We start from the raw sequence: 9,015 nt of genomic DNA, 5'->3' as shown, positions 1-9,015 counted from the left end.
ATCATTAAAATCACGCATGAGGGTTTTTGCCTGGGCGAGGTACAGGGCCATTGTGTCGTTCACAGCCGTGTACGTCCCATTTATTTGGTTGGCCACCAGCATGGAATCCACGTGGGCTTCCAAGTTTTTCACTCCCATCTTACGCGCAATTCTCAAACCGGCCAAGAATGCTTCGTATTCGGCTTCGTTATTCGTACTTGAAAAATCCAACCGAATAGCGTAAGTATATTCTTGGCCTGCTGGGTTGGTTAATTTTAACCCTGCGCCTGAACCCTCGTTACTGGCGGCTCCATCAGTGTAGAGTCGCCAGACATCATTGATGTCCTGTGCTGGGGAGGGTTGAGCCTCTTCCTGGCACTCTTTCTCCCGCGAAGCGGGGACTTCTGCAATAAAATCGGCCAGGACCTGGCCTTTTATGGCTGGTCTTGGCTTGTACTTAATTGCATATTCTCCCAATTCAATTGCCCATTTGGCTAGACGTCCCGATAATTCGGGTTTGCCTAGAATGTTTGAGAGTTTGAAGTTGGTGAGAATGGTAATTGGGTGACCCTGGAAATATCGTCTTAACCTGCGTGAAGCGTGTATAAGTGCTAAGACTAATTTTTCGAGGGTAGAGTACCGGGTTTCTACGTCTGTTAGTACACGGCTAACATAATAGATTGGCATCTGGATGCCCTTTCGTTCTACTAGCAGGACTGCCCCGGTTGCTCTATCTGTTGCGGAAAGGTATAGGATTAACTCCTCTCCTGCTTGTGGTGCTGTAAGTGTTGGAAGTTCGATCAAGCGTGACCGAATCTCCTGAAAAGCTGCTTCCGCTTCTGGTGTCCAGCGGAAGTGCGTTTTCTTCAAGCAGTTTCTCAAAGTTGACACGAAAGGAAACGACTTATCCGCATGGTTTGCCAAGAAGCGATTAAGTGCGACTAGTCGTCCATTCAGTGTCTGAGCCTGTTTGATGGTGGTAGGTGATTCCATTTTAACAATGGCTTCGACCTTTTCAGGGTTCGCTCTGAAGCCATCTTTAGTAACAATGACTCCCAAGAACTTCCCTTCTTCCATCCCAAATGAACACTTGCTCGGGTTGAGCTTCATGTTTATCTTTCGGAGCGTGTTGAAAGTTTCTTCAATGTCTTTCAACATCGCTTCTGGCTCGAGGCTTTTGATGACCAAATCATCCATATAGACTTCCAAGTTTCTCCCGATTTGGGCATGAAACTCTTTGTCCATTAGTCGTTGGTACGTGGACCCTGCATTCTTAAGTCCGAATGGCATCATTTTATAACAAAATGTACCATCGGGCGTCCGAAATGCGGTTTTGTCCTGGTCATCTATGGCCATGTGGATTTGGTGGTACCCCTTATACGCATCCAAGAAGCATTTAAGGCGAAATGGTGCCAACGAATCCACCTTGAGATCAATTTCTGGTAACGGATAACAATCTTTGGGGCATGCTTTGTTCAAATCTTTGAAATCTATGCACATGCGCCATTGTTTGTCATTCTTCGGTACCATTACGGGATTTGCAACCCATGTTTGATATCTACTAACGCGTACGATGCCTGCGTCAAGGAGTTCCTTGACTTGGGTTCTACACGCGTTAGTTTGTTCAGGCCCCATTACTCTGCGCTTTTATACGACTGGCGTAACAGCCGGATCGCACTTGAGCTTATGCTCCGCCTTACTTCGGGGTACACCAGTCATGTCAGCTGGTGCCCACGCAAAGATGTCAGCGTTTTTCTGCAGTAAGCGTTTGAGTAATGTGCGGGTGGGATCAACGATTGTTGGTCCAATGGTAACGGCCTGGTCGGGGTATTTGCCATTGAAGGCCCATTTTTCCGGTTCAGTGATGGTTTGTTTAGCCTTTTTCGGTTTGGGTTTAGATGAGACAGATGCGATGCATACCTGGGGAATGCCAGAGATCATCGCTACACCCTCAGCTGTTGGCCATCCCATCATGCCGTGGACTGAAGATACCACGGCGTTGAATCTTGCCATCCCGTCTCTTCCGAATAGGATGTCGTACGTGTGGTGTGGCTTTTTCATCACGACAAAATCCACGTCTTCTGTGCGTGAATGATTCCCATCAGTAAGAGTAACGGGGAAAGATAGGATACCCAGGGGGGTTTCTGTACTGCCGTCAAACCCTTCCATTGAAGCGTAGACCGTTTCCAAGCGTTCTTTGTCTTCGTCATCCAGCTTATCAAAGAACTGCCTGTACATCACTGTCGACGAAGCGCCGTTGTCAGCAAGAGTGCGGGAAGTGATGTAATGCCCCAGCTGGCTTCTGATGACGATGGGGCCTTCTTTGCTGGGGCCTCCTGGCACTCGCGGGAAGCGCACCTCAGCTTCCTTCCACGCGCATGGTTCTGTCACTCGTCTTTTTCTTCCTCGGACCTTGCCATGAACCATGTTGATGCTGATGTCGACGGGCTTTCGTCCGTTACCTCTGTACCGGTTGTCATTCCTTCCTCCCTTCCTGATTGATGCCACGAGATGTGCAAGTCTTCCATCCTTGACAAATGTCTCAATAATATCCTTCAAGGATGTGCACTCTTCAGTACCATGACCCTTTGTCCCGTGGAAATCACAGGATTTGCTTTGATCCGCATTAGGTTTCTGCCGGATCAATGGGGCTTTTGGCCATGGCAATTTTTCCGTGGCAAATATCTCCGTGACGCTCTTCGTGAGTGGCGTCCACCGGTGTTTTCGGTTTGAAGGGTGTGTGTTGTCCCTTCCGCCAACAAGAGGGCGAGAGCTGGATGAGGTGTCAAAGTTTACCCTTGACTGCCAAATACCTAGCCTCCTCTTTTTGTTCTGCCGGGCGATCCGGACATTGTTTTCTCTTGTCCTCTGCGTGTAGAGGTGTGTACTCTGGGGAAGATCCCTTCCCAGTTGCTTTTCTGTCTCGGCAAAGCGCTTTGCCGCCGTCATGATGGCATCCCATGTTGATGGCATGCCATCCTTACCCGTCAATGTGCGGATAAGTTCTGGGTATTCGGCGCCTTGGATGAATGCGGCGCGAACCAGATCCTCACTTATGTTGCCGAGACTTAGCTTTTTGGAGTTGAAACGAGTGATGAAGTCTAGTAAAGATTCATCCTCCTCTCTCACGCAGTTGAGGATCGTCCATTGCTCTTCAGTGTACTTCCTCTGTTGGCTGAAGTGCTGGCTGAACTTGTTTTGAAAGTCCGCCCAGTCATATATGTGGTGGATCGGTAAACGATCGAACCATACCCTGGCCGCTCCGACCAGAGTCATCTGGAACATGTAGCACCACGTGGGTTCCGTCCAGTTGCTGACGGTAGCCCCCGCAATGAACCTGTTCAAATGGTCATCTGGGTCGGATAGACCATCATAAGTGCCGATGTTGGACATTTGTTTGGCACTTCTCGGGGCGATTGCTTCCGCAATGTCCCTTGCGAATTTTGACTTTCCTGCATTTGTAGCAGTTGGTCTAAAGGTTTTGGAGAAGTCACGCGGGTTTCTCTCCGCGATTGGTTTAAAGGCTTCCCCAAAATTCCTTTTTGGTTGTACGTCCGTCTCCTTACGCTTCCCTTTCGCCTTATGGCGAGGGTTCGCGTCGGTATCGGACTCCAACTCGTCGTCTGAGTACTCGCAGTCACTGCTCATATTGAGGTGTTGGCGAGTACTGCCGAATTCGTCAGCCTGTTGAGCTGAACGCAAGCGTTCATCCAATTCGGCTTGGAATTCTCTTTGCCGTGCTTCGGCCCACGCCTTCACTTGATCTAGTGTTTGGCGAGGGACCCTCGTTCGTTTTTCCAGCTGGGTATCGGTGAACCCCAGTGGAATATTTACTGCACTTGCCCCAGCTTGGGTAGTCGGGGTAGTGTTCGTAAGGATTGTATAACCGCCGGTGTTCCCCCCAGTTGCTGGGGTTGTTACCGGGGTTTCTTGGTCGGTTACAGGCCTTTGGACCGGAGTAACGTTAACCATTTCTTCAGAAATTGTGAAAAAACTAAAATAGTTCTAGCTTTTATGCACGGATGGCGCCAATGAAGAAACACTAAGTGACCCGGTACAGATTATAGATAATCTGGGGGTTAAGTAATGTTTCCCACGGATGAGATCTAGCTGAGAAGGCTGTTCTTCAGGAGACCTGCAAAACAAACACCGTAAGCTCGTCACTGAGAAGGGGGGGGGGTTCCTCCTTGTGACCACCCTCCGGCGTGAGAATCAGACTAGGTTGCTCTGAATATAAGTGTATATTAAGAGATTGCTAGATAACTGGGTAGCAGATGATCTTACCATTCCAAGATGTTGGAGTATTTATAGCCGAAGGTAGGTTTCCTAGAAGGTACAGCCGGCTGAATAGTATTCCTGTTCTACCAACAGTGGACTATGCACAGGCCATACTGGTTGGTGGGTAGGTTACGGCCAACAGTAACAAAGTCGGCTGCACTATTCCACCAACTGTAGACTATGCACGTCCCACCTACTGTGGATTGTACGCATGCCATGCTGGTTGGTGAATAGGTTACGGCCAACAGTAACACTATTCCACCAACTGTAGGCTGCGCATGCCCCACAGTAAGGGTTGGTGAGTAGGCAGCGGCTAATAGTGACAAACAGTACTAGAGGGTGCTCCTCCTCGCACTGTTGTCGGTGAGCTGTCACCCTGTGATTGGCTCATGGGCTGTTCTGGTCAGATCGTCTGTCCTATCCATACCTTGGTAGGTATAGTACAAAAGATCTTTCAGAATCATACAGACTGGCTCATTTAGGCGGGATTGTTCCCGCCTTGCTCATTCCTTCATGTGACTACTGAAGTATCTAGTGTCTTGTGCGTGTAGCCCTGCTGTCTGCGGGTAGCCTTCCCTGATGGTTTGTATCCGCAACTGCGGGAACAGGCGGGGTACTTTACCATTGGGAGGCTTTCCCTGCGTGTACAGCTTGCGTACTGCGCGTAAGGTTCTCTGAGCATGGTGGGTCCTGCGGGAGCAGATGGCCTTTGCGCAGACGTCCCTGTTCAAGGTGAGTCTTGCGGGACCAACTGGGCTCTGCTGGAACCTACCTCTTCACCCCCTATATATCCATTACTAACTAGAACCACAACCTTATCATTAATATTAGTATGGATAGACTATCACTCGTTCCCAAAGCCTCTCTTTCTCCGTCTTAAATCTCCAACACCACTTGGCTAATAACGAGTTATTAACATCTCTGAGCCTCGAAATTCCTAAGCCGCCCTATCTTTTGGTAAAGCAACCATATCCCAAGCCATCAAGTAAATCTTTTTATCATTGACAGACCCGTTTCACAAAAATTCTTCATAATTTTTTCTTGCACCTCCACAAATTTACTAGACACTTTAAATAAAGAGAAATAATAAACAGGCAGACTTTCAAGGACCGATTTTATCAACACAACTCTTCCACCAATAGACAACGAATGTGCTTTTCAGACTGTCAGCCTTTTCTCAAATATATCTACAATTTCGTTCCAATTATGAATTTTATTCATATTGGCACCCACTAAGATGCCTAAGTGTAACAAATGCGTCTCCCCACTTTCACACCCATCATCCCTGCCATTTCACTAGCCTCCCCCCGATTCACGTTACTGTTAAAAGTCACAGATTTTTTAAGATTAATTTTAAGGCCCGGACACATGTAAAAACACCTCAAATACTGTTCACATTCTCCAAATATGACTTAGACCATTCTCCGAGGATCATTGCATCATCCACATGCAAAATATGCGATACAAGTGGACCTCTACCCCGGATCACCTTGAACCCCATGAAAATACCATCATTCACGCCTTTCCTAATCATGTTAAAAAATGCTTCCATCACAATAAGGAACAAAATGGGAGATAAGGGGTCTCCTTGTGTCATTCATTTGTGGCATTGGAACTCAAAAGTTGGAGATTCATTCACAAGAATCGAAGACCTAGCTGAAGATAGAATTCCAAAAATCCACTTGCATCAAACTTCGGGGAAACCCCATTTGCACCATAATCGAAATTAAGAACTTCCGGATAACATTTTCATAAGCTTTCTCAAAATCAATTTTCAAGAAGAAAGCTTTATTCTTAGACTTGTTAGCCCAAGATATGAATTCCTTGCTTCTTAATGCATACTACGTTTACCAATTATTTATTATCCATATATTAAAAATAGAAGACAGGTGCCGCGTGATTTGTTGGGAACGAAGACATTGGTTATCACGTAACAAATTTATGAGTGTTCGTTATTTGGTTTTATATCATAAAACCGTACACCAATCATTGATTTAATTTCATAATTGATTTTTCTCTTTAACTTTTGGCCGATCGGCTTCAAAATTTTCCAATCGTAGCAATCATTTTGGTTTGAAATCGTACCGGACCGTAAATGTTAAATGCATTTTAATATTTTATTTATTTGCTTATTTAATATTGGTATGTTCTATTATATAATTAGAAGTTAATTCTATTTCTTCTATAAGGGTTTATTATTTGTGTAACCAAAATTATCCTTGATCCTATTATGATTTTCTTAACTAGCGTGCCCTATTGATGTTTAGTTAGAAGTGAAGGTATACATAGACTAGTAATTTTTTATATTAAACTCAATTTATTATTAAAGCACAAATCAAATCGGAACCTTACTGTTGGTAATAGTTCAGTTTGGTTTTAATTTTCAAAGGTTCGGTTTCGGTTTTCGACAACAAAAAAACGTTACTAAGGGTTTGGTTCACGATTTAATTTAAAAACCATCAAAATCTAACCGTGAACTCCCTTACGTAACATGTTATTATTATTTTTTAAAGGAAAAAACCATAGCAGTATAATACTCAAATACAAGATAATTAAATGCTCGATTTTACGATGAAATTTTTTAAATTCATATTAACGTAAGAAAAGTTGCGACCGTTAATCCGGAAGAGGGTGGGGGTGGGATGTTGGGTTAAAAGTAAAATTAAAAGAATATAAGTAAAGATAAGGGTGGTCAAAGTTGTGAGGCCATGCGTAGTGGCTTATTTAGTACTCCACACGAGGCCAAATGAGCCAAACACCGACCCAGCCCCTTGTTTTCCTCTTCGTTTTGGCGTTGATTGTTGTGTAGACAACGTTCGTTTTGGGGTGGTGGGGAAACTTCTTAGTTCTTATTTAACATTTTTCTAGTAAGATTTATTTTATGTTTAGGTTGGTGACCGGAACAAATGTTTAAGAAGAAATTGTAGGGATATTTTAGTAAAATTTAACAAATTCCTAATGATATTAAACATTCTATCAACATATGGAAGGAAAGTTAATCTTTCTATAATATAAACGAGGGCATTTGATGGAAAACATTCCATTTTCAATTCCATTAGTGGCCAATCAAACACGAGTTTTGATTTAAAGCATTTCAATTCCAATTTTGACGAATTATGTGAACCAAATGGGTCCTAAAGAGTCATGCTTAACTCTAATTTAACACATTGTGCAGGTTTATCATTTATGTGACTCATATCAATGAAGCAACTCTTCGTTTTTCCGAATGAAGGTATTTGCCCATTTGGGCATTCAGTTGTCACAACGTTGCCACGTTTGTTTGTAACTTTTAAACACCTTAAAACCCAGCAAACTTGACTTTGATTTTTTCCTTGTAATGTAGTATTCCAACCGGCCGGTTGAACCGGTTAAATCGGATTTTCAACAACAGACATGTATTTTTGGCCGGTTTTCTAGAACATCTACCGTTGGTATTTGTCTAAAATACCGGTTTTTACCAGCAAACCGGTTTATGTCCGAGAAAATTTTGATATTGCGGCCCATATTTTTTCAAAATTACTTTTAACCTAACGATTAACATTCAAACGTATAAACTTTAGGACTATTTTTTAAAATTGAGTGCTTTTACATTCAAACGTGTAAACTTTTTGATTATTTTTTGTTATAGAGTCATTTACTTTTGAGTTATTTTTGAATTGAAGTTCATTTATAAGAATTATATGGTAAACTATTCAACCGGTTGAACTTTCCTGTATAACCCGGTTTAACTGGTTATACCACTTTTTAACTTAATCCGATACAAGTAAAATACTGGTTTTTAAAACATTGCATAAAACTACTTTGAACTATAATTTATGAATTATGATGGTTGGTATTTATCATCATGTGATGAAAACTTGAATAGGTTACGAATATAATTTCATGTAAAAGAGGGACTATGGTTGGCGCTAACATGAATAGGGTGGTTAATTGTTGGCGCTAACATGAATAGGGTGGTTAATTGTTGGCGCCAACATGAATAGGGTGGTTAATTGGGAACCGGTTGTGTCCAAGTTCAAGAAGAGGCTTTCTAAATGGAAAATTAATTCGTTATCTATTGCCGGTCGGTTAACCCTTATTAAATCGGTGCTGGATAGTCTTCCCACTTATTATTTTTCGCTTTTTAAGGCACCCAAGAAGATTACCAATGATTTAGAAGCTTTGATGAGAAGGTTCTTATGGGGTGGTTCGGATGAAGTGAGGAAGATGTCATGGGTGGCTTGGGAGGTAGTCACCAAACCTATAAAAGAAGGGGGTTTAGGTATCGCTCGTTTAGAGGTTAATAATCAAGCGCTGATTACTAAATGGCTTGGGAGATTTCTTAATGATCATCACGCGATGTGGAGAAGAGTAGTGTTGTCTATTCACGGGTCCTCGCGCTGTTGGGGGCTTGCTCCGGTTAATAATGGGGTTTCTGGGGTTTGGAAGAATTGTGTTATGTTTTGGAACAAATTTAAGGTTGATGGTGTGGGTTTTAATAGAGTGATCCGGGCCACAGTTGGGAATGGTCGCCAAGTTCGGTTTTGGATGGATTTGTGGTTGGGTTCGGCGCCGATTATGGACAAGTATCCGTCCTTATATGCGGTAGAAAAACATAAAAATGTCTTGTTAGCAGATCGGTTGGTGGTCACTGGATCCTCTCGTCGCATTGTGTGGGATTGGCTTAGAGCTCCTTGCTCCCAACAGGAGGTGATCGAGAAGCAAGAGTTGGAAGATCTCCTTCAAGGGGTGGTGATGGTTGACCGTGAAGATTCATGG

This window comes from Bidens hawaiensis, unplaced genomic scaffold, assembly GCF_021521415.1.
Source record: "Bidens hawaiensis isolate Kalapana, Puna unplaced genomic scaffold, B.hawaiensis_p1.1 tig00003988_1, whole genome shotgun sequence".
Classification (NCBI taxonomy): Eukaryota; Viridiplantae; Streptophyta; class Magnoliopsida; order Asterales; family Asteraceae; genus Bidens; species Bidens hawaiensis.
Note: the sequence above shows the minus strand (reverse complement) of the source record.